Here is a 27,357-nt window from a genome sequence, read left to right as displayed (position 1 = left end):
AAGAATTATTAAGGATGTTCGTTGTTTTACCAACTCTAGCATAACCCTCACAGGTGTGTAGTTCCTATTAAGTGGCCAGTTGTTGACAATTTCCCTTCCTTTTTAGATCCAGAGGCCAAGCCATTGTCCTCTGGCACAGAGTTGTTAACGCCACTCAGAAATGTGTATTGGCCTCTGAAGATGGAGTGAGTGGCAGAGCGTGTTTTAATTCAATTCTCATACAGGCATTCCAAAGCATTTTTACAAAGCAAGTTGTCCACTAACGTTTTTTTTGTTTTCAGGCATTTTCCTATGTGGGCATGTGAAATAAATATTTTAAATCATATGTGACCTTGTCTCTGAAAAATATAGCCCAAACCTCCAGAATTAAGTTAACATTTAAGCCTTCATTCACATTGAGGACACCTAATTCAATATTAGAGGATGACATTTTGTATATATTAGGCAGTCTGCCCTCTGGACTGTCAAAGCATACTTTAGGGTTGATGAATTAATATAAAAATAAGTTTTCATACATGGCAAAGGTACTTTTACATTTTAAATTACATCCCAACCAGAGCACAGTAGTGCTCCTGGCAGCCAAATTATATATATGGGTTGTGTAAATGCTCACTCCAGTCCGCATTTTACAGCTAACTTTCATGCCATTGGCACATTTTCTTTCCCATCTACTTTGTCCTTAGAGGAAAGATAAAAAGACCAATTTGGTGGCATTGATTTTACCAGTGTGATTTTAGAGCTAGAGCTCTTGCACTGTAGCAATCAATAGCAGTACAAAAGGATGATGGACAGAGTGCTGAAACTTTTCAAAATCTCACCCCCAGTCACAGATCTGGGTTAAATCCATTTTTCTTTTGCTCACCATGCCACACCTGTTTGCGCCCAGCCAAATGCAAATAAGTCTTGACCCTGCTCCCAATGGGAACGGTCCAGCCCAATCTACCTGGCCAGGTCTTCCCTGGACTGAAAGCAAGCATCCTGGAAACGGTTTCATGGTGTCACACCTCATAAGCCAGGCTAGCTTGGGTTTTTGTTCCTGTCCAAAAGGACCTGGTTTAGCAATTTGGCTGGGCTGTTCCCATGCCTGAAAATTTTCAACACTCTGTCCATCATTTTATTTTGTGATGTTGCTATGTGCGCACTAAGAGGCTACGGGTATTCCCAGACATGGATGTCTTGCTTGTTGCACCACTGGATTAAAAATAGCCTGGCTGATGAGGGGTGATACCCTGAAACCGGTCCCAGGATGCCTGTTTCTGGTCCAGGGAGGACCTGGCTTGGCAGTTCGGGCTGGACTATTCCCATTGGTAGCAGGGTCAAGACTGGTTTGTATACGGCTAGGTCCAAATTATGGTGATGTGGCGAGCACCATAACGATAGATTAAACTCAGATCTGTGACTGGGGTGAGTATTTGAAGTTTCAAAACTCGGCCCATCATTTTATTTTGTGATGTTGCAATCAATAGCAGTGTCACAGAATAGAGAACCATAATACCAACAAGAATAGGGCCTAGAAAATGGTGGAACATCAGGGATGAAAATGCAGAAAAGGCGGATTTCCACTACTTCTCTGTAGCTATGAAGTGAGAGATTCACTGATTTCTAAAGCGTATTTGTAGTGACCCAAAACACAGACTGCTCTCCCCCACTAAGACACCATGAGTTCACTGAATAAAATCTATTCGGACAATCATAGTTTCATCTGAACTTTGCACTGGCATTGAGAATTTCACATGACTCCCAGGTACCCTGTCTATGTTTTCCTGCACAATATTCAAGTATCCAAAGCTTTCTGTGTATTTTAAAAAAATTAACATACATGTTACTGCTTTCTATCACATTTATTCAGGTCTCTTTATTTTCCTATACCTCTTTATTATTTGTCTCTCTTGTTTTCACTTTTTCATTCTCGTTGAGACTAATGCCATATCACTATTTTCTTCATTTCTGGCTAAAGCTCTGTGAGGAATTGCCTCTTTTTGCATTTTCACCCCCAAATTTTTGGACTGATGCTACTGGTTATTGGCAAGTGCTGACTTATTTATAAGCCCCTAGTATATGGTAGCCAGGTTACCTAGGGCATGTAAAACAGAGAGTCCACCCAGGACTGCAGCACTGTTTGTACCATCCTGAGTGTGAAAAAGGACAAATTGGCTCCCAGCCTGCCACTGCAGTCTGGAAGAGCAATGTTTCTACTGCTAGTTTGACTTTGCCATTTAAACTAATGGGAAAGCCACCACTTCCCTTCCGAATATAAGTCTCCCTTAAGGAAGGCCTATGGAGGCCTATAGGATGGAGCTATGTATTGTTAAGTAAGACATATATTTTTCATATGTCTTCACAGCAAGACTTCAAAATTGTCATTTTGCTGGGGAAAAGTTAGCAGTTACATTGGCTAACACATGACTGCCGGCTGAAACTCCAGCCCACCTAACTCCTGATTGTGACTACCTAAATGGCGAATGTAAGGTATCATATTAACCATGGCACTATACCCTATCTGATGCCCAGGTCGAATTTAATGTCACAATTGAAGTTCTACAACTTTTAGAAAGTTGCCTCTCTGAGCTCCAGCTAGTTCAGTGGCCTCACAAAGGCCCTGGGCCACCGGCAGCTTTCTACCCACCTGCGAAGTCATATAACCAAATCCCAGGCTTAGGAATAAAGGCATCTGCCACAGAGCGAGGTGTGACTTCCTCTCCCAAGAAGGCCACTCTGGATGTTAACCCAGAAAGTGAGCTTCAAAGGGAAAACCTTTGGAAGGGCAAATGATGATTAAACCACTAAGCAAGCTGCATTTTGCTCAAGTGGAGAAGTTGGAGACAGGGACAGAGAGGGGAACCCAGTTCCCAAACCAGTTTTTCCATGGCCTTGTAGCCCTCAGGTAGCCACATCTCCAGGGTGGGCTACTGAGCTCCTGATGATCAAAGAGGGGTGTGGGCATCTTGAGAGTGGCTAGAATAGTGCACTCTGGGATGGGTATATGACATACACTGCATGAAACATGTCACCAGAAAGGAGGGGAACCTGGTAGCCCATTGGTTAGTTACTGCATGCTGCCCTCAGAGTACTTTCCTGGGATGGCACCCCGAGAACTTGCCCCTCAGATCACACTCGATTTGGAGACAGGACTGAAGAAGGACTGCCCTGTTGCCCATGAAACTGCATGTAGAGAGGCTGTACGATTGGAAGGACTGCACCTGCTGCACTTTAGACTAGTGAAGTTTGGACTGTGCCTGTGACTCCTGGCTTTAGAGAAAAATTATTCCTGGCCTCAAATCAAAGCAGTTACTTCAAGGATCAGTTGGCTGACCCCTGGAATCAGCTCCAGGGACAAAAGATCAGAAGATGCCTAAACCAGCAAGTTGGTAGCCACTGCAGAAGCTTTGTTGCCAGCTACCCCCAGAAGTTCAAAGTGACTGATCCTCGACAGGCAAAAGTTGCATCCGAGATTGCTGGACCCGGGAGTGCAGTCAGAGTCTGGATTTCTCACCCAAAAGGGACACTAGCTCCACCAAAGGATTTTGCCTCAACCACGGTGCAAGGAGACCAGTAGCTCAGCATCAGCTGGCCAGCTACTGCATCAAAGAGGGCTTTGTGGGATTCCCATCCTCTGTGGCCAAAGTTGCTCCACATCACCTGTGCCTCAAACACTTACCACAAAGGCATCCTCAACTACCACACATCAATCAGAACATCCTTGATCATCTTTTCAACCTGTATCCTCAGCATCAGCATTAACAAATTGAAGTCTGTGGCGGGTGTCCTGTAAAGTTTGGAACTTGACTTGATAATGCTCTGGTGACCAGATAAGTGTCCAAAGTATCCTCGCTGGTCCCCTAGACATCCATCCTGTTGGATTTGATCATCCAAGCTGGGCCAGAGTAGCCAAACTAACTCTTCCAACCTTTTTTGTTGACCAGTGCTTGTTTGCGATTGCATTTACAATCTGGTGGATTTTGCTCATCAAGGTCTCTAAAAATGTATACAAATGTTCTATATTTTTATGATTGGTGCCTGGTTCCTACTTGTTGTATGATTTTCTTTTTTTGTTGTTTTGTGCTGTTAAATTCTTTACACTAAGCTCCTTTGTTAAGCCTTACCGCTTGAAGCCACAGCTTACCATGTTTGGGCTAAATGATATACAAATGAGCCTAGTTGGATCCAAGATAGGTTTTGCAAGTATATTCCATGATAAGGCCCCCCCAGCCATATCATATAATAATACACCCAAATCCTCACAACCTCCGACAACTCTTGCCTCCTATCACCAACACCCCATTGTTGTTTCTTCCCTATCACCCTTTCTCTGGACCACCGTTTTCATCCCTATCACTATGTCCTCATCATCAACAATTACCCGCTTAAGAATGAGAACGTTAGCAATGTCATGTGCATTGCATATGACCATGGAAAACACAAATAAACGGATTCCAACACACGGCCTGCTTGTATTAGTCATTGCTTGATGAAGGCAAGGAGCGAAGCCTATATTTTTGGCAATGTAGCAGTATAGGGAAAGACTATTGAAGTAGTATGACGCAGGAAGTAACCAGATTAATCATATAGACTTGCTTTGCCTAAAGAATGTTCTGTGCTGCCCACTGTACTAAGAAGGGCAAAAAGATCATGGTGTACATAAATACAGCCTAAAATGAACGTAGCATTGTTGGGTTTTTTTTGTGAGGGAGCTGACACTATCTAAAAACAGATATATGTATATTATATGGTAAGCATTTATTGCAGGAGACACTTCTGCAGATATTGCTGTTGGATTAGAACGAGACAGATGGGAATAGCCTGCAAGAGACCCATGTATACTTCAGCACACATGGGGAAGTTTTTGCATGCTTGCAATCCTGCAGCATTCCACCGCTGCACCTCCTTCTGTGGCTTAACCCTTGTACGAAATCTTGGTAAAGGTCAGGTAACCAAATCATAGAGATGCAGTATTTTGTTTCAGAGAATGAAGGAAATGATCAATGACTGCATAGGTGAGTGCACACAACCTTTCTTCACTTTCTTTTGTGCACTGATCGGTGCCCCACTGCATTAGTAGCATCTGGAGTTTAGCTGACATTTAGTGATGATTGTAGTATGCATCAGATGTGCTGCGGGAAATCACTCTTTCTGTTTGCTTGAAGTTGGGATGCCCTATAATGCTCTGTGTACCGTAACTCCAAACACTCACATTTGTGTTTGCCAGATCAAACAATGCCAGAAGGGGTGAAAGAAGTATGACCAGCAGCCAGAATGGCATAGAATGGCAGGGCTGTGTGTGACAACAGCCGGACTGTCAGTATATGAAAATATAAGTATATGCTTTGACAATAGCTGTGTTAGCAGGGAAAGACAGAAGTAGAAGTTTTAAGGCATTGACAGAAAGACTCAGAGACAGAATCAGTACTGTATAATACTTTGCTCAATATCTGAATATTGAACTGGCCTCGGGCAAACACCAATTATATTGTGTGAAATTTAAACATAAGGCTGATAAGTGGGTCTTCTGATTTGCAGAAAAATATTATTTAGGCAGGAATCCTAGGGTATTTTGCGCATTTGAACATCTAAAGAATAATCATGGGCTGGTAGATATATAACAGAAAGTAAAGCACCAGATTATGGATACACTTTTCTTTCAGACCCCCACCCCCATAAAAAGCATGCTAGATTGGATTATTTTTTCATGTCACTCAGCCTGGCTACCAGGATACAAATTGAGAAATATCCTGGAGACATGTCAGATCATAATCCCTTGTTCATCCTTTTTTTTGGGTGCGGTGACATTGGCACAGACATCTCCCACATGAATAAATGGATTCCTGAATTTTTAGATAGTAGTAGAAGCAGTACCTCAGTTGGTATAGTCTGAAACGCACTGAAGGTGCGTGGGGGGGGGGGGGGGGGTGGAATCTCAGTTTTAGTTCAAATCTTTCAAAAACTCGCTCTCAGTTTTTGAAGAATAAATATAAAGAACCCTCAGTGTTTGTTACTCGCAATTTGGGATTTTTAGTGATTCAAAAATTGCGAGTCACAAACAGTGATATACAACAGTGTCTGAGGCACTTTGCGATTCCCGAATTGGTTGCAAGGGACCTGCCTCATTAATATTGATGAGACATGTCGCAATTTACGACCCATTGAGAATGGCCGGCGCTCACAGGGATGGTGGCCTGATGGGGTCAGCAAACGGCGATGTCTGTGACGGCTTTTTAAATAAAGCAGTTTTTTAAAAATGCATCCTGTTTTCCTTAAGGGAAAACAGGATGCATTTGAAAAATGAAAATAAAAAGTTTTCTTTTCATTTTTTTGGAGTGGGTTGTGGTCCGTGGGACCACTCCCTGCTCTGAAAAAATGTTGGCACCCCCATTTGCAAAGGGGAAGTGGTCCCCTGAGGACCCGTTGCTGTTTGCGAATCAGTTTCCACCTCCTTCAAGGAGCTAGTAAAGTATAAACATTTTGCAACGCATTATTGGTCGCAAAGCATTCATACATACCAGTGAAACTCGCTATTAGGAAGGGACACCCTTTACACGCCCCTTCCTAATAGCAACTCGCAAACCCTATTTTGCGAGTCAGTATTAGGTTACCTAGACGCAAAATAGGGTTGGTACATAGCAAAATGCATTTGACCTGTTGTAAATGGCCTGATGGGACGTTTGTGACCGGTAAAATGCTTCGTACGTCTGGCCCCATGTGATCTAGAGGCTCAATTGATCAAAGCAGTTTTAGAGGGGGCTAAGTTGCAAGAAATTCAGTGCAAGATACTGTTAGTTAAGTCTGCTATTAATAACATTTCAGCACACAAGGCAGAGAAAAACTGTATAGCATGCAGGAAAGAATGTTATAAGTATAGTGAGCGTGTTGCTCATTTGTTGGTGGTACATTCCAGGTAAAAGACTGTGTATGGGGAAATTACTGAGATCATGGATGGTGGGATCAGATTGTTTCCCCCTCAGAGGGAATACTAGGGGTGTTCTGGGATTTCTATGAAGAGGTGCAACAAGCCGGAGGGGGTGAGATCAAAATAGCGAAATACCTGGATTCAATCATAGGTAGTAAGGTTGATTCGGAAGAGCACGAATATCTGGATGCCTCAATCTGTCATGATGAAAACAGGGAGGCACTTAAAGCCCTACAATCTGGAAAGGTGTTGGTCGCAGGTAAATGTCCTTTGGAAATGTATAAGGTCTTTTTCCTGGTCCTAGAGGCAGACTTGGATAAAACTCTACAAGATGTACAAGGAGACCAGCTAGCCCCAGAATCCTGTGCCACTACTATCACAGCAGTCTTTAAAAAGAAAGGGAAGCCCCCTCAAGGCACTGGATCATATAGACCTATCACAATAATTAATAGTGACACCAAGCTTTATTCTAAAATGTTAGCACCATAGCAAAACCGTGTCATCTGTAAATTGGTATCTTCAAGACAACCCAGTTTTATACCTGGGAGAGGATCTACCACTCATTTTCTCAGAGTCATAACACTGTTTGATGGACCAATGTGACAGGAAACGTAATGGTCTTGGCCTTGCTAGATGCCGAAAATGCTTTTGACAGGGTAGTCAGGGACTATTTGTGGGCAGTCCTAAAGTGGAGCAAAATTGGTCCAGGTTTTGTCAGGGCCATTTAACCAGTCTATAAAAACCCTATAGCCAGGCTCTAAACCATTTGTGGACAATCTGACCCCTGCCAAATAATGAGAGGCACAGGACAACCCTTATTTTTTGCTCTTGGGTGAACCTTACTTTTATTTGTGGGGCTACAGACACAACATTATAAAACACTTTTTGACTTGTATTATACTCCAGCAAAAATTGCTAGGTAGGGTAGAAATGTATGCATTTGTTGTCTGCACTGTCAAAGTTGGGAGGCAGATTTGGAGCACATGTTTAATACTTGCCCAGTGCTGGACTCTCTTAAGCAAGAGATATCTAGCTTTTTGAGGGTTGCCCTCCGTTTGGATGTGATAGTAGCACCTCAATTGATACTGCTGAGAGTACATAATAATGCAGGGGCAAGTTTGGGACAGTCTTTTGTCTTTATAACTATGGCAGTAGCCCACATTTGTATAGCAGCATGGCTTAACGTGGCTCCTCCTACATTCCAGCAATAGCTATCAATGCTACTCTTGATGTGCAACCTGGATACCAGTTTATACCAATGGAAAGGCAAGAAATAAAAAAGGGAGAAGGAAATATGGTCCCCCTGCAGGGTTTGGTAGAAGGAAGGTTCCTTGGCCATGAGGCTCGTGTGTAATTAAAAGCTGTATAATTGATGAATTGCCTTTTGAGAGTTACTTTATATTTTTCGTGAAATGAACTTGGTGAATTCTGTCTCTCTTATGATCTGTGATATATTCATATGTATTATCTCCTGAGTTTTGATTCTAATATTGTGATTGAGGTATGTTTCGTTACAACTTATTGTCAAATTATTTTGTTCCTGATGCGCTGTATAACTTTGTGCCTAATTAATATACAATGTATTTACTCATGCTCCTCTTGTGGATAGAATTATATTAATAATATTTTATTTTTTAAGAGGACTGTACGATACAAGAACACTAGAGTTACCACAGTGATAGCAGAACTAAAGGTTACCACACCAGGTCTGGCAGGATGACAGCTCAGAAGTTGTATGCTGTGACCGCAGAAGTAGCAGTGAAGATGGTCAGATAAAGACAATAGAATCTACATGAAATTATACAGGAAATGATAGCAGAAGGACGGAGGGATATACAACAAAAGTGATGACAGGCAGACTTTCAAGATAACACAGAAAATCACTAACAACATTGTGAGTGAAAAGAGTCAAATGAAAGAGTACCATTGTCACAACTCCATCTTGTGCCCTATGTTGGGTAGGTTTTACCTGCTTGGCCCATATCACCCTTCCTTTGTTGTGCCTTCCGAAACTCAATAATCCCAGTCATGCTTGCTTCCCTAGTGACGCCTGTGCTCTCTCCATAGTTTCCTCCTCCTGATAAAGTCTGAACCACTGACCCTCCTGTTTCATCCAGTTTGCACCTGCAGATATCACATACCCCGTTAGAATAACCATGTTTCCTCTGCAGAACACTGGGATGTACCATCATGAACTTGAGTACTGCTGTAATGGTCATATGTCAATTACTGTTTGCACCTGCTGCTGGGTAGGCTCATTTCTCCTGTTATGCAAAACATGTATTTCCCCATGCTCAGGTTCACAGGAATATTTCACACCTCCACTGGGGCCATTTGGCCTTCTGGAATACTCCTGGCGTCCTGTATAAATACTATTCTTGATTCTGCATCAGCACTTGGCTTCAAACCTGTTCCCGATGTGCACCAGCATCGTTCCTGCACACATCTTCCAGTGTCTCAGTCCAGCGCATGTTTCTTCGCTGCAATTGTCTCTTGATTTGCCCAGAGTTTCCAGGGCTCTTGCCTTCCAAGCCCTTCTTATAACTCCATGATTCTAGCATCTGCAACACTTCCTGTGTCTCTCGTTTTGGATTCCAGTATTGTTAAGGCTTAGTACTTAGCTATCAGTTTAGTGTGCACTAAACCATAAACTTGTGATATTTCAAGACCTTCTTTCTGAGGCATGATCCTGTTTTGAACTCTGAGCATTGCTAGAGTATTCAGCCCTCCCCCTGAGGCCTAGCATTTTGAACACTTGTTGTAGTGCTGTGAGCTCTTCATACACGAACTGAAAGTTTGTCATTGTGTTTCGGACAAGTTGTATCTGGCACCTTGCGATAAGTTCAGAGAGACTATAGTATGCATTCAGACTCGGGTTTCCTGTATGTTTCAGAGTTCTGGAAGTTCTTCATTTATTCTTGAACTGGTTGCTGTTCTCTCTTTAATGTAATGTTTATGATGATGCCTGTAAGTATCTGAAATGTAAATAATTGTTGGGGTTCTAAGTAGGGAATCCTAGATAAAATTGTTTTTTGTCATTTGTAGTGTATCTCAGGTGCACAGAAGATATCGAGGTGCAGGGAGCCCCAGCCTCCTAGGCAATATACGGCAGTTAACATAGTTATGTGGGTTCTTCTTTTTCTTATTTTAACCAATTCCACTCCCCCCCATGGGGGCTGATGGGGGAACCAGTCAGTTGTAATGTGTTGCACTGCTCAGTCCCAGTTGGGATTGAAGGTCCGGCATCGTCCCTCCGGTGAGAACCAAGTGAGTATGTGACAGCCATTAAGTGTGAAAATAGAATAAAAAACTGAGTTATAGTTGTTTACAGCACTTGCATATTCACTTTCTCTTTCACCTATATTCACACCACAGTGGATATGCACATGTTCCTGAGATCTATCTGAAAATATATGTCAGTGATGCCTTGCATGTCCTGTGTGCAATGGAAACGTGTACTACTGCTGCCTGCTGCATCTCTTCTGCAAGGAATGGAAGCTTGTACTGTGCCTGCTTTCTGTAAAATATGCAAACTTGTGTTTCTTCTGCCATGCTACACTCTCCCTGTCTGGAAAAATAGCTAGCACTACTGCTGCCTGATTTCTAACCACCCTCTGAGGAAGGAAACTTGCTCTGCTGATGCCCATGCTGTACCTTTCCTGTGAAGGAGGGAAGCTTATACTGCTGCTGCCATGCTCTACCTGTTTTGTAGGAGAGGGAAACTTCTACCCTTCTAGTTGTACTTAGGATGTGAGAAAGGGTAGCTTGTACTTTTGCCAGCTGTTTTGTAACACTTGTAAGTGTGTGACAAAACCTTGTGTTGTTCCTACTTCCCTTGTTCCTCTAGAAGTCCATGGGTTAGCCCGGTAGTTCTGGTGCCTAAGCCACACCCCAGGTAGGAAAACTAGAAATTAGATTTTGTGTGGACTACAGGGGCTTGAATGTAGTCACCAAGACTGATGCTCACCTAATTCCAAGAGCTTATGAGGTCATTGACCGGTTGGGGGCTGCAAAATTTCTGAGTACCTTTCACCTGATTATTAGCAGATAGTCCTTACACCAGAAGCTAAGGAGAGGTCTGCTTTTTCAACCCCTGAAGGCCACTTTCAATTCAAAGTGATACCCTTTGGACTGAAAATTGCACCTGCTACCTTCCAGGGATTGGTGAACAGAGTGCAATCAGATTTGGAGGACTTTGGTGTGGCTTATCTGGATGATGGTGCTGTGTTTAGTTCCACCTGGGAGGATTACCTGGTCCAACTCAGGGACATGCTTCAAGCCTTACAACAGGCGGGCTGACTATCAAGACAAGCAAATGCCAGATAGGGCAAGGTTCTGTTGTGTAGCTGGGTCACCAAGTGGGTGGTAGCCATGTATAACCTTTCCAGAACAAGATCCAGACAATTCTGGTCTAGGAAGCTCCTAAGACACAGACCCACACCAGAGCCTATCTTAGTCTGATGGGGTACTACAGACAATTTATCAGAGAATATGTACCATAGGGCCGTCTTTGACAGAGCCAACCTCCGAAAAACAGCCCAGAAAAGTCATCTGGGCTGACCACTGTCAAGGGGCCTTTGACACAAAACCTTTAGGAAGCTTTGTGCTCAGCAGCTGACCTAAAAGCACCTGACTTCAGCAACAAATTTGTTGTCCAAACTGATGATTCAGAATATGGCGCTGGGGCACTGTTCCCACAGCTGAATGACCAGGGTCAGGATCAACCAGTTGCTTTTATTAGCAGGTGACTCCTACCCAGAGTGCAACATTTGAATGCCACTGAGCAGGAACCCTTTACTGTGGTTTGGCCCATGAAGATGCTTAGGCCCTAATGTTTGGGACTTACTTCAGAGATCAAATGGACCACAGACCTCTTAGATGGTTAATGCAGATGCGAGGAGAGAAACCCAAACTGTGAGGTGGTTCAGTTCTTTAAAGGGTATGCACTTTACAGTAGAACACAGACATGGGACTGACCATGTCAATGTAGATGGCCTTTCCACGTTCTTCCACTTAGAAGGTGAGACCCAACAGGACAAGGGTTGGTTGCTCATCACCTTCCGTCTAGAGGGGACCATGTAAGGAAATGCTTCTCTTTTGCATGATCACCACCAAAGGTTTTGATGGCTGCTTCTTGTTTATCAACTCTGAGAGTCCACTGAGTCCTGCTAACCAGACCTTAGTGCACGTGTTCTAACCCTTTGCAATGTGTATGTTGAATTGGGTGCCCCTAATTGGCATAAGCTGACTTACTTAGAAGTCCCTAGCATATGGTACCAAGGGAACCCAGGGCATGTAAGGCTGAGTGTCCTCCATTCCCAGGGCTGCAGTGTTGGTTGTACCACCCTGTGTAAGACAACTGCAGCCTGGAGAAGCAGTTTTAAACTGCTATTTCAACTTTGTCTTTTATACCTAAGGCAAAGCTCCCACTTCCCATAACAACGTAAGTCTCCCCTAAGGAAGGCCGATAGAGCCTTTAGGCAGAGAGCTATATATTATGAAGTATGTCATATGCTTTTAATCTGTCCTGACTGCAACACTTTCAAATTGTAATTTTGCTGTGAAAATGTTAGTAGGCCCATTGGCTAACACAGACTTACCAGCTGACCCCTCAACCCAGCAAAATTCTGAATGGGACTACTAAAATAAGTAATTCAAGATATAAAACTAAGTGTGGCATTAAATCCAATGTGATGCCCAAGTTGGATTTAATGCCACTAGTAAGGAAAAGCAACTTTTAGAAAGTTGCCACTCCATAGCTCAGTTTGTTCAGTGGCCTCACAAGGTTGCCAGCCGTCAGACAGCTTTCTGCCCTTCTGGGTAGGAGTGACAATGGCTCCCAGGCTTAGAAACAAAGGTAGCCTGCTATAGAGGGTAGTGTTACCTCCCCCGTTCACAAAGCCATTCAGGCGGCTGGCTCAAAAAGTGTGTTTCAAATACAAAGCCACCTATGGCACGCAAATGGCAATCACACTCTTGAGGGGTTGGCCCTTTGTTCAGGAAGTCCGGCTGACTTGGGGAAAAGAGAGGAAAGAGTGACCAAACTGGGCATGTAGCTCATAAGCAGCCACACCTCTAGGCTGGGCTACCAAGCTCCTAACATCCAAAGAAGGCTTCAGGCATCATAGGAGTGGGCAGAATAGTGCATCTTGGGATTGATAGATGCCACACATAGCCGGAAGACAGTCATTGAAAAACATCTTTATTCGGGGGAAAGCCATAAAAGCAAATAAAAACATTCCACATACAATCGTGTAGAAATAGAAAAAAAAAAAGAAAAAAAAAGTACATATGATTTTTAACTCACCCACATTTAACACACAGAAAGTACATAAAAAGAGGGGTTATAAACCACAACAACACCACAGTTCCACTATTTGCTGAGCTCAAATGTCCCTTCTAAATCCCAATTGTTACATGATTTAAAAGCCAAGAGAATTTCCTCCAAATTAGTAAGGCCATTTATATGAGGACAAATGTACCTACTGCCTTCTAATGGCTAAAACTCTCTTGATAAAATTTAAAACTGCATAGCAGACCTCTTTAGAGGTCAATTTTTGCAAGTACTCCAAGGCTAAACAGTAATGTCTCATATTTGCCCTACGGAGCAGGGGTGCAAGAAAAGCCGATCTTGCATTAGAATATAATGTATAAAAAAGGATAAAATGGCATGCGCTCTGTTTCATTACATTGACAGGGTGGTAGTTCTCACTGCCAGGTACATTGCTCTGGAAAGGAAACTTTAAAATTAATCAAATTAAACCTAAAATAAGTAAGATAGGAACAACAGTTGGGGTTTTCAAACCATAATAAATAGGGTTCAATAGTACTAATGGTTACGACTTGTAGGTAACACTCGACCGTCTGCATTATTTGCCCTTGTACATATTTTTCAGCTAACCCGGCCTCCTGGAAGCGTTTCATCACAGTTCCTTTTGTGTTAGGTCCATGATTTTGCTTGCGGATTAATAAACATTTCATTCAGGCCCAGTTGAAGAAACATGTATTTGACATTTCCGAGCCAAAGTGTCCTCTCAGCATTATCTAATTTAAGGCAGGGAAATATATGATCTTACCAGCCCAGCCTCAGGCGTGGGCCAACACTTAGGGGGTCATTCCGACACCGGCGGGATGCGGGCACCGCCCGCCGGGCGGAGACCGCCAAAAGACCGTACCGCGGTCAAATGACCACGGCGGTCATTTTGACTTTCCCGCTGGGCAGGCGGGCGACCGCCAAAAGGCCGCCCGCCCGCCCGCCCAGCGGGAAAGCCCCAGCAACGATGAAGCCGGCTCCGAATGGAGCCGGCGGAGTTGCTGCTGTGCGACGGGTGCAGTGGCACCCGTCGCGATTTTCAGTGTCTGCTTTGCAGACACTGAAAATCTTAATGGGGCCCTGTTAGGGGGCCCCTGCAGTGCCCATGCCAGTGGCATGGGCACTGCAGGGGCCCCCAGGGGCCCCACGACACCCGTTCCCGCCAGCCTCTTCCTGGCGGTGTAAACCGGCAGGAACAGGCTGGCGGGAAGGGGGTCGGAATCCCCATGGCGGCGCTGCTTGCAGCGCCGCCGTGGAGGATTCCGTGGGGCAGGGGAAAACCGGCGGGAAACCGCCGGTTTCCCTTTTCTGACCGCGGCTTTACCGCTGCGGTCAGAATTGCCCCTGAAGCACCGCCAGCCTGTTGGCGGTGCTTCCTCCGTCCCCGGCCCTGGCGGTCCATGACCGCCAGGGTCGGAATGAGGCCCTTAATCCACAAAAGGAGTGGGGCTCCCAACAGGGCCTCAAGATATGCAAGCCTAATTGTTCATGACATATGAGGTGAGCAGAGTTTTTTGGCACAGCTAACAACCTGCGGGTAAAACTATTTCCAATGCATTGTAGCGCATCATCATTATAAACTCAGCACACACCTTGCCATACAGAGTACCTTCAATGCATTTTGATTTGAACAAAGTTATGAGCTCCACTATTGGTTTGTGCTTTCGTTTTTGGGCAAAACAAAAAATTGCTTCTATGTTCCTGCATGTTTGTTATATTTTTACCAAGAATAAAGATTTCCATGAACATGAAGAGCTAAAAGTTAACTCCAAATAATTAAAATCCCTTACCTGTCACAATAGTGGCCTCCTTTATTAAAGTGCTTTGACTTGGTACCAGAGGGGCCACAAGTCATTAAACATGACTTGGAATAATGAACCTTTGGGTCTAATTCCCCCATAAAATCCACAAAACAATACAATAATTCACTGGAGAACATCTGCTGTGCGGGCCAACAGGACCGTGTCATCTGCACACAAAAGAAAAGGTATAGTATGAGATCCCATTTTTGATGGATACAAACTACCTGTGGATTCCTCACCTTATGAATTCACCCTTGCGCCACCATCCGACGGAAAATCTTCTTCCCAGCTCTCCACGTTGACGAAGCTGTCACAATTGCACAGCTCCACGCGACTCCGTCTGATGTCACTGTGCCAATAAGAGGTCCTCGCCGGTGTGCTGACGTCAGTTCCCTTTTTTCCGTGCCTTTGACGCTAACAGTTTTCTCCTAGCTCTCGCTTCTGTTAGAGGTTTCATCTTGTTGCTCTTTGTAGTTACAATGTCTCCCCCTAGAAAGTCCGGTTTCGCATGTCGCATGTCGGTCACTGACCCTCATGACGATTGTCTTTGGTGCCTTAGCTCTGAGCATGACGTCGCGGAGTGTGCGTCTTCCCAGAGCATGAATCCTAAGGCTTTAAAGGAAAGGGAGGCCAAACTCTTTTTGGCCAAGGCGAAGAAGGGTCATAGGAGCCATAGAAGATCCTCTTTCCATGCTTCTTCGAAGAAGCATAAGAAACGGCACCGTCATGACCATCGGCGCCGTTCGGCTTGGAACCGATCAAGATCGAGGTCTCTATCTCGTCGGTGACGTGCAACGCGGGAGGTGAGTCCGACGGTGACACCGCACTCCCAGAGTCCTGAGGCTTCTCCGGCTCCGTCCGTCTTTGAGGCTGTGGCACCTCAGGACAGTCCTCTATTTTCACCTGCTGCTCAGGAGTCCGATGTTCAGCAAGCACATGTGCAACAGGGAGACCAGCGGTATCCTGCCTTCCTTGCTCCGGGAGCGGATCCGGCAGCATTTTAGAATGCCATCTTTACTGTGTTCAGCGCCATGGCCCCTGCTGGTGCACCGGCTGGTCCCACGGGTCCATTGGCATTTTCGTTAGGCTCCCCTGCTCCGTACAAGGCGGCGCCGTTTATGCCATTCTATCAGGCTGAGGGTACCGGACCGGCATCGATGACATCCCCTCGAGGTCCTGTGAATCCCATGATCATCACCCCGTCAGCCGGCGGCAATAGTGGAGCCACATGCATCTTTGGCACCATTAGGATCCATGCCGACGCCGGAGCCGAGTGATGGATTCGAAAGGAGACAACCTTCCTCTCCTGTTCCTCGTCAGGTGTTGAAGGCGGTGTCTTCGACGTCGGCAAATTCCATGTCGACGCCCAGGTTGGATGCTCGATTGATGTCACGCAGGAACACCTTGCGTCTCTTGGAAGAGGAAGAATATCAAAGGCAGTTGGCGGAAGGAGAGATTGTCGAGCCTTTGGGAGATTATCAGGGCCTGGAGTTGGCCAGTGGGCTGGATACTTCCCCGGATTGGGACTTGTCTTCACCAGGGGAATTTACGGAGGAAGCAGCTTCTTTTCACACTGTGATCAAGAAGGCAGTGGACTTTTTAGAACTTCCATTGCCTTCTGCAGAAGTTTAAACGAACATTTTAACAGAGGTGCTGCATTCTTCTTTGGCTTCTGCAGACCCTTTGCTTCCTTTCAATGAGGCTCTTACGGAACCCATATTAGAACTTTGGAGGAAGCCTGTATCGTCGCCTGCAGTGAATAGAGCCGTGGCAAGGAGATATGGAGTGGCGCCTGGTGATCCGGGGTTTTTATCACGACATCCTACTCCGGAGAGTTTGGTGGTCCAGGCCTCTTGCTCTACAAGATCTGCTCCGGGCTGCTTCCCTGTGATTCCATCTGACTGAGAATCCAAGCGGATGTAACAATCTGCAAAGAAGACTTTTTTGTCTTGCAGCATGGCTCTCAAGGCTGCAAACGCTACCTGTGTGCTGGGTAGGTATGTCCACGCCCTCATGGACTCCGCAAAAGCCATGATTCCTGATCTGCCACAACATGTACAGAGACCATTTGGATACTCCTGTCTGATGCGCAGGCAGCAGCGAAACAAATAATTCAGTCTGGCCTGGACTCTACGGACTCGGTGGCCAGGGCAATGGGTACATCTATTGCTACCAGGAGGCACGCTTGGTTGAGGTCCTCTGGGTTTTCTTCAGATGTACAGACCACCTTGTTGGATTTCACATTTGATGGGGAAAAACAGTTTGGAGATAAAGCAGTCTCTGCCCTACAATGCTTTAAAGATAGCTGGGCCACGCCGAAGTCTTTAGGATTGCAAGCCTCATTTGCTACCCCTTTAAGTCCTTTCGTAGGTTCAGGGGGTTTGGACGTGGGGCAGTTTATCGAGGGAGACCATAGTCCTTGGTCCAGCAGCCTACCAGCCTCCCATATTGGTCCTTTAGAGGGCAGGGGAGGGTTAGAACAAGAGGGGCCAACCAGCAACACCCTAAGTCATCCTCTTCCTCTGGAGGACAACAGCAAGGGAAGCAGCCCTAGTTTTCTCCCCTTTGTCGACCATACTTCTCCTGTAGGGGAAGATTACTCTTTTTCTCCACGAGTGGGAGTTAGTTACATCGGACTCATGGGTTCAAAATATTGTGAGAAAAGGATGTGCTCTCCCTTTTCAGGAGTTTCCTCCTCCATCCATCCCCGTCCCTCGTTTTGTTCAGAAGCCCATCTCCTGTTGTTACAGCAGGAAGTTCAGACCCGATGGTCAAAAGGTGCGGTGGAGTTGGTTCCAGAGCAGGAAAGGGGTCAGGGTTGTAATTCAAGATACTTCCTGGTCCCCAAGAAGGACGGTCATTTGAGACCGATCCTAGACCTGAGGATTTTGAATTGGTTCCTAAAACAGGAGAAATTCAAAATGCTGACTCTAGCACAGGTGCTTCTGGCGTTGAACAAAGAAGATTGGATGGTGTCTGTCGACTTGCAGGACGCATATTTTCATATCCCTATTCTCAAGTCGCACAGGAAGTATCCGGTTTGTGGGGGGGGGGTGCAACATTTCCAGTTTGCGGTCCTTCCGTTTGGTCTTACTTCAGCACCTCGAGTCTTCACAAAGGTGATGACAGTGGTGGCAGCAAGTCTCAGAAGGGAAGGGATATTGGTATTCCCTTACCTGAACAGCTGGTTGATCAAAGCCAAGTCTCCAGAGCTTGTGTTGCGTCACTTGCGGATGACAACTCAGTTGTTGTTCAGGCTGGGTTTTTCAATCAATGTACCCAAATCTCACCTGGAGCCCTCTCAACGCCTCCTGTTCATAGGGGCAGTACTGGATACAACATTGAATCAGGCCTATCCAGGATATTCAGGCGTTGATTCCAATGTTTCAAAATGAAGCGGTTGTTCCAGTCCTCAAGGTCGTATGCCTGCTCGGTCTGTTCGCTTCTTGCATTCTGTTGGTCACTCATCCACGTTGGCACATGATGGCTCTCCAATAGGGCCTCTGCAGGTGGTGGTTTCAACACAAAGGGGATCTCGAGGAATCGATAACGATCTCCAGAGATGCTGCAGCGGATTTAAGATGGTGGGCTGTAGACGGCACCCTTTCTCAAGGAAGGCTGTTTTCATTGCCCCCTCCGGTGGCCACAGTCATGACGGATGCTTCCACTCTAGGGTGGGGAGCTCACCTGGGGGACCTGGAGTTCAAGGGTCGTTGGTCTCCAGTGGAACAGACTTTCCATATAAATCTGTTAGAATTGCGGGCAATACACTTGGCTCTCAAGGCCTTCCTTCCGTCCGTTCATGGTCAGTCAGTTCAGGTCCTGACAGACAACACTACTGCAATGTGGTATATAAACAAGCAGGGAGGAGTTGGGTCGTATCTTCTCTACAGAGAAGCTCTGCGTCTCTGGTCCTGGCTTCAGGATCATCAGATTTGCTTGATAGCAAATCATCTGGCCGGGGTGCTTAACGTGTGTGCGGACTCTCTCAGTCGGCTCCTGTCAGCCAATCACAAGTGGTGTCTCCATCCGGATCTGGTCCTGCACATCTTTCAGATGTGGGGTTCTCCGGTGATAGATCTGTTTGCCACTCGGGAGAACGCACACTGCCTGTCAATCTGCAGCCTCCAGTATCCGGTGCAAGGAGCTTTGGGGTGTGCGTTTCAGATCTCTTGGTGCAACCAGTTGCTTTATGCGTTTTCCCCACACCCTTGATTCTTCGGGTTCTGAGGAAGATTCACCAAGATCGGGCTCAGGTTATTTTAATAGTCCCGGATAGGCCAAGAAGGGTGTGGTACACAGACCTTCTCCAACTATTGCTGTGCCCTCCGATCCTTCTACCTCTCAGGGCAGACCTCCTCTCGCAGTCACAGGGGCAGGTTCTACACCCCCACTTTCATAGCCTGCACCTTCATGCCTGAAGATTGAACGGGGCAACCTGAGTTTGTTTTCTCTCCCACCAGATGTTAGTGGATGTTATTTTATCGGCCAAGCGACACTCCACTCAGACCATTTATGCCGGTAGGTGGGCAAAATTTGTGGCTTGGTGTGGAGAAAGGCAAATTGACCCTTTGATGGCCCACCTTTCTGATGTTTTAATATTTGCTTTGGACTTAGCAAAGAAGGGTTGTGCAGTGGCTACGGTTAAGGGTTATATAGCTGCTCTGTCAGCCTTTCTTTGCCTCCTGGATCAGCCCTCATTGTTTAAATCACCTATTGTAGTTAGGTTTCTTAAGGGTTTACTTAATAAGTTTTCTCCCATTCCTTTTCATGTGCCTCAGTAAGACCTAAATCTTGTTTTGACCTTTTTAATGGGGTCTCCTTTTGAGCCCATGCACTCTTCCCGTTAAGGTTTTTAGTGCTTAAGACAGTTTTTCTTGTGGCCATAACCTTGGCTAAGCGGGTTAGTGAGCTCCAAGCTCTTTCTGTTAAACTCCCCTTTACCTTGTTTTTCCCAGATAAAGTGGTGTTGAAAACTAGGGCGACTTTCCTGCCAAAAGTTGACATCCTTTTCATATAGGTCAGACTATTACCGTTCCATCTTTCTACCCTCCTCCTCACCCCTCGAAGGAGGAAGAAAGGCTTCACTGGTTGGATCCTAAAAGGGCACTTAGGGCCTGATTACAACTTTGGAGGAGGTGTTAATCCGTCCCAAATGTGACGGATATACCACCAGCCGTATTACGAGTTCCATAGGATATAATGGACTCGTAATACGGCTGGTGGTAAATCCGTCACTTTACTGTCACTTTTGGGACGGATTAACACCTCCTCCAAAGTTGTAATCAGGCCCTTAGTTTTTACATTGAAAGGACGAAGGACTTTCGCCTGGAAGATCAGCTGTTCGTGGGGTACGCTGGACAGAGGAATGGCAGAGCCATCCATAAAAGAACTATCTCCAGGTGGGTTATCCTTTGTATCAGGATCTGCTACTCGTTGGCGAAAAAGGTTCCCCCTGAGGGTATCAGAGCCCATTCCACCAGGGCTAGGTCTTCTACTTCGGCCCTGGCAAGGGGGGTTCCCGTGGTGGATATTTGCAAGGCAGCAACTTGGGCGTCCCTCCATACCTTTGCAAAGCATTACTGCTTGGACTCTGAGGGGGGAGGGACGGCCATTTTGCACAATCTGTTTTGAAGGATTTCTTGGGGTAATCAGACAGGCACCCATCTCCGAGTGCTGTACTGTTTTGGGACTCTATTCATAAGGTGAGGAATCCACAGGTAGTTTGTATCCATCAGAAGAACAAGTTACTTACCTTCCGTAACGCTTTTTCTGGTGGATACGATAGCTACCTGTGGATTCCTCACAGTCCCGCCCACCTCCCCGTTGCCTGTCTGATTGCACTAGGATATGTAGTGTGTAGGTGTATGTATATTTTGATATTTTTCCTGTATATATAAATGACGGTTTTGATTATGTTGTATCATGAAGGCTTTATGTATATATGTATTTATTGGAGTTATTCTAGAGTCGGTTCTCACCTGTTCACCTCAAAGGCACATAAAAAATGGGTGAAACTGACGTCAGCACGCCGGCGAGGACCTCTTATTGGCACGGTGACATCAGACGGACTCGCGTGGAGCCATGCAAATGTGACGTCCTCGTTGGTGTGGAGAGCTGGGAAGAAGATTTTCCTTCGGATGCTGGCGCAAGGGTGAATTCATAAGGTGAGGAATACACAGGTAGCCATTGTTAGCGTCTGGTGGGGCAGTTACCTTGGATCAACCCTCTAGGAACTTAAATGTGTGTGGAAAGACAGCATCTATGGACAATTATAATTTCAGTTGTAATTTGGTGCTGTGAAATACTTAAACAGCATGAATAATCTATTGGCATTGTTAATGTACTATGTTAATGTTTACATGTTTTATTTATCAAAATAAATATGACCCAACAATGAGTAAACTGCATCTCATTGCCTTATTTGAGTCAAGATCGAGCCCCACATTGGCTGCATGCCAGCCCTACATCTGAGGCAACATTTTGTGCTTCCATCCAGTTTGCTATAGCTCCCTTCCCCATTATTTTATGTCAGAAGAGTCACACCTTTACAAACTGGAAAAATAAATTATATGAATGGGATAGGTAAAAAATTGCGATCTGTCTGCAAAGTTAGAGGAGTTTTGTTTACTCTGTGTTCTGCTTGAAGGGTGGAGTTCCGGCAAAACTCAGCCAACTGCCGTATGCAGAGCTTTTTCTTGTGCGCACATCTTGCCAACGTTAGGTTGGTGAGCGCAAGCAAGAGTTTGTGTCCCTCAGTGTGATTTTTTAGAATGCCTCCTGGTGAGATTTCTCAATGGGGGCGGTTGCAGCAGGTAGCGACTGTTCGTGTTGAGGAAGCTGACGTTCAAGTAGAAAATCTACTTGAGTGACAGAAAGAAGCAGCACCCTCTGGCACACCTCGTCATGCAGTTCACACTGATTACACAGCGGAAAAACAAGCTCCAGGCACTAAAAATCAGCGCAAGCTAATCAACATGCTCAAATTCCGCCCACTTGCTGAACTCCATGGAATGTCACAGAGTTCTTATGTAACTCGGCAGAATTCCGCAGAGTGAAGCTCCACAAGTTTTGCCCGCCCTTAGTAAATATGCAAAATGTCTAACATCTCACACCCTCTAAGTAAGATTACATTCTAAACGAAAGTCACAACTTGGAGATTCCTTTCCTTTAAAACATGTAGTAGCTCTGTGAAGCCCCTCAAGTGCCAGACTGTCTAGCCAACTACTACAGAAATACTATTTGCCAAATAAGGGGAAAAGAAGCCTTTCAAAATGCACTCTCCTTGGTCACAATTTGGCCGGTGTCTCTCTCAAACTATGCAAAAACATATTTGTGGCAGTTTTTCTTCGACTTTTTTCTGATTTCAGAATGCTATTGATGCTTCAGAAATGTATATCGTTGTAGGTTTAGCTGCAGTTCTGTACTGCTTACTTACTGTTACACATAAATACAACAACATGTGAAATACTACAAAAGGTATAAAATACTGATGTAAAATTTTTCATTTTTAACTCTGCCCTTGTCTGAAAGTTCTGTTAATCATCATTTTGCAAATGCAATTATGCTTTGGTATGTCTTTTAGAAATATAATACACCCTTTTTTGCAAAGGTTTTGAGCCTTTTTAATTTTGTTGCATTTTGGCGGTTTCAGAAAGCAGGCAAAAAGAAATCACAAACGTTGGCTACCATTGGAATAATCATATTATCGAAACAAGGGACACATTTTGTCCTGGTTCTCAAAGGGGATATGTAAATTTCAAAATGTGCTCAGCACCAGTAATGACTTGTCCAGTGTATTTCACCAGTGCAAGGTATAGCTTCGGACTCTAGTTGTAACGGCATGAAAACAAATACAAACTTGCTCAGGGCCTTATTACGAGACTGACAGTCCAAAGACCGCCACTGTCGCGGTGGTGGCTGGAGAACTAGAGCTGTGGTGGTCGGACGACCACATTATGAGGTTGATGGTCAGACCTACCAACCTTCCACCATCCCCGCCAGGATCAGTGATCCTGAAAGGCTGACAGTGGTCCTGGCTGCGCTGAAGTCAGAACCGCCCTGCTGATCACAACCGTATTTGCCTGCCTTTTCATGGTGGTCTGACTGCCAGAAAAAGGCTGGCAGAAAACAAGTGCAGAGGGCCACAGGGGGGCCCCTGCACCGCCCATGGCATAGGCAGTGCAGGGGTCCCCTGCCCAGCACCTTTTTAAATGTGCACTGTCTGCTCTGTGCAAGTATTTCAATTGGATTAAATGTAGTTTAGGTAAGATGGTCAAAACGTGCGGATTCCTCAGAGCATCTCTCCAAACAACCTCTTCCAACTGCCCTACATCTGCCTCCCTTTGTGTTGTAAGTGTTCGGGTAATTCTTGATAAAATATGGGCATTTGTGGCCTAATGATGCCCACCCAGGCCAAAATGCTTCCCCGCATATTGGCGATAAATAATGGCACGTTGAGGGCAGTGTTGGCATGATGGTCCAACTTACTGCAAAACTAATGGTCCTGTTATTTTGGTTGGAATTCTTAGCATATTAAGAGCATGCATAGCATGATGGTGCCAACGCCTGCAGTAATTCTGGCCATTACTTGTTGCAATGTTTGAATTATGGTGCTTTTTGCCATGGTGAGGTATCAATGGCACAGACGTGGCAGCCTTGACAAAATGCTGGCCATTGCTTGATGGATTTATTTATTTTAAACTCCAACTAACACCTGAATGTTTCATGGTCCTAAATGAACATAAAATTCTAGAGATGCAGATGAGACTGGGGCTCAGCAAAATAGAAACATCCTCAATGCCCAATCTATAGGATAATTGGATGTTCAAGCCTATTGAAGTTTTGCAACTAGCAACCAAGTGGCAGAAATACTAGCCATACATTCTTTATTCCAGCCTGGAAACAGGCGCACAAAATGATGCTCATAGCATGGTGGGTGAATTGGAGTATAATGTACCAAAGGTTTCTTCACGCACAATTTTCCATGACCATAGAAAATCCGCAGGGCAATGGATAGGTGTCATCAACAGAATATGCTTTCATTATGGTCTGAGTAGGTGCGGTGGGGATGATCAAGATAGATAGACAAAGGATTGAATTGCATTTATAGTTCCTTATAGTCAGAACATTTATAGATTGGAAATTGATTTTAAATGCAAATGTATGTAACATTTTATACTTCTAAGATGGAGTCCATAGTGATGAGTGTTTGGTGTATCCTTCCCAAATTCAAGATTGTGTTCACAATATGAGAGACATATTACAAACAAGAACAAATGTGAACTAGAATGTGGCTGCCATCTTTGAACTCTAGCATACCAAGGCACTTACCCTGGAGAACTAAACTTCCTATTGATCATTCTTGTCTGATGGAATCTGGCTCATTTTGAAGACTAAATTGTGCTACGATCATCTTTGAATATGCTCTTTGTGATACCAGCTGAATTGCTTCAGTGGAATTGATTGTGGTTGGATAGCCTGCATTTGTGTTTGCATGAATTTTGAAATTTCTTCAAAGGCAGTATTGTTTCATGACTGTTCCTCCAGAACTAAGTTACACTTTAATCTGTGGAGTTCCAATCTCTAATTTCTTCTGAGGACTTTAAATCGTATATGTTTTTGTTTTTCGGAACTTATTAGAAATTGCATCCGATATCTCTCAAGGTAGTTAAGGGATTGGGGGCCAATGTGCAAATACACTATGCCCATTTAACAATTCAGAAAAGCCTTTCTGAATCGTTAAACAGGCTTAAGAAACCATACCGTTTTGTTATTTCTAAGGAGGGTGTTTATGGCATCACTTCCAAATACCTGTTTCTTATGATATGTATTAATGTTTTGCAGCCGAAATACAGCTGCAAAACATTAATATTTTACTGACACCCCAAAAGGGGTGGTAACCTATTGGCAAACAGGAAGAGGTACCCAAGGGACCCCTTACCCTTTGCAAGAGTTGAAAACAACATTTTTAAGATTAGGCAGTGCCATGGGACCGCTGATTATTCCTAAAGTAAAGTTTGTGAAACTTTTCCTTCATTTTCTAAGCGCATCCCATTTTCCTTTAAGGAAAAAGAGCTCAGTTTTTTAAAAATGATTCTTTTGTTTAAAAGCAGTTACAGACATGATAATCTGCTGACCTCAGCGAGGGCAGAGGAACATGGCGGCATATTGACACTGGTCGGGAGAGCTTGGCATCTGGGTATAACTGTGCAGTGAGCAGACTGGAGAAATCAGAGCCCTTTCCTGGCGTGATCACCGCAATATGCATCTGGAAAGCCCCTAGTGGTCTCTTTGTAGTAGAAATATTTACCTTCTCTTTTCCTTTTATTTTCATTTTACTCTGCGCACGCCTCTGTGGATCCCGAGGGCTCCCCAAGGGCAATTATATGTACTCCCCTAAAATTCATCATAGGCTTAGTGGCATAATGAAAGATCTAAACTTAGTTGATACCTGGTGAAAGTTGGAAGGGATATCTACATCTAAAAGCTTTACCTTTATTTAGTAAAAAGTATGGGCACCATTCTAGAATAGATTATTTTCTTCTAGATCAGGCGTTATATGACTATGTCAAGTTGGTGGCCCAATTTCCAGCACAATTAAAAGACCACTCTCCAATATATCATAAGCTCTGTTTGCCTGGGAGGCCACAACTGAGGAGGTGGACATTAAATAGAGTTTTCTCTTGGAGGAGGCCGTTGTGCCAGAAATGGTGAAGAAGACAGATATCGTCTTTGTGCTTAATAAGGAAACAGACAGTCAGCCAATAATTTGGGACACATATAAGGCCTAGCTCATGAGAGTAATAAGTAAACTGTCAGATAGGTGGAATCAGGAAATGTGTAAGAGAGAGAACGCACTTGAGGAAAAAAATTTGAGGAAGGATGTTGAATTACAAGGTACCCTAATGAATGATTTATCTTAGCAGGGAAAGCTCCACCTAGACTCAGAGGAGATTCAAACAACATATGAAGGATATTTAGTGCGGAAAATACAGGACAGATGACAAAGTACCAAAATACAGCACTTTGCCTATGGAAAGCAATGAAGTTCACTCCTGGCATGGAAAACAAAGACTGACAACCAGAAAGTTCATAAGTACTCTAACAGACTCAAGCACAGGGAAAGTCCTCAGCACTAACAAGGAGATAGAAAAGGAAGTCCTGCAGCATATGAGTATGCTGCTTAGAGAAGCACCCAGATGGTGGTACCATCAAGACCTGACTAGCTGACAAAGATCTTCCAGGGCTAACTAAGGCGCAGGTCAATACCCTTAGGGTCTGATTTAGACTTTTTTAGCACCACATTTGCATAATTTTTTCATGCATAAGCGGCGCAAACGTACAAAATTCAATTATATTTTGTACGTTTGCACTGCTTTTGCATCAAACAATTTACGCAAATGCAGCGCTAAAAAAGTTTATATCAGGCCCTTAGTGCAGAGATCATTGAAGATGTGCATAGACAGATTATGAATCTTAAGGTAGTGAAGACTGCTGGAGCTGATTGTCTTTCAGATGTACTAAATAAGGGGCTGCTGGATGTTCTTGTACAACCACTACTGGTGCTGTTTAACGCAATCTATTTGGAGGGAGGAGCAGCCCCTCCTTCTTGTTCTGAGGCTACTATCATATTTGTCATAAAACCAACAAAAGACCTTACTAAAGTGGAATCCTACAGACCAATATCCTTGTTGAGTACGGATTATAAGATTTTTGTGGGGATACTAGCTAGTAGGATAGCTTGAGTGATTAGGGTCACTATACATCAAAATGAGATGGGCTTCATTCCTGGGATCCACCAAATGAGTTAACTCATCTCCTTATAGGCGCCATAGAACTAGATGTTGCTCATGACACCCCATTAGACGCTGCAAAGGTGTTTGACAGGGTCAATTGGGACTACCCGTGAGGAGTACTAAAAAGTTCAAAATTTGTCACATGATGATTAGAACAATACAGTTTGTATAACTCTCTATTTGCGAACGTACTAGTAATTGGGAACCTGTCAGACAGTTTTGAGATACCAAGAGACAATAGGAAAGGTTACCCCCTTTCAACCCTCTCGCTTTACCCCCTTTTACTCCTCTTGTATGTACAGCCCTTTGCACAGCAGATCAGGGCAGACCCCTCTATCACTTCATTTAGTGTCCCCAGGCTTGAGGCTAAGTTAGTATTGTACGCAGACAATATGTTGCTGTGCACCAGTCACCCAACTTTTTTAATTCCTAAGAGGAGGGAGTGGGCAGATGGGTTTGGCAAGGTTTCAGGATAGAAAATAAATGAAGATAAAAATGAGGTCATGACCTGGGAGGGGCGAGTTCTAAGGGTCACCAGTT

The sequence above is a fragment of the Pleurodeles waltl genome, chromosome 11, assembly GCF_031143425.1.
Source record: "Pleurodeles waltl isolate 20211129_DDA chromosome 11, aPleWal1.hap1.20221129, whole genome shotgun sequence".
NCBI classification, from domain to species: domain Eukaryota; kingdom Metazoa; phylum Chordata; class Amphibia; order Caudata; family Salamandridae; genus Pleurodeles; species Pleurodeles waltl.
The sequence above is the reverse complement of the archived record's forward strand: the minus strand, read 5'-3'. Positions refer to the sequence as shown.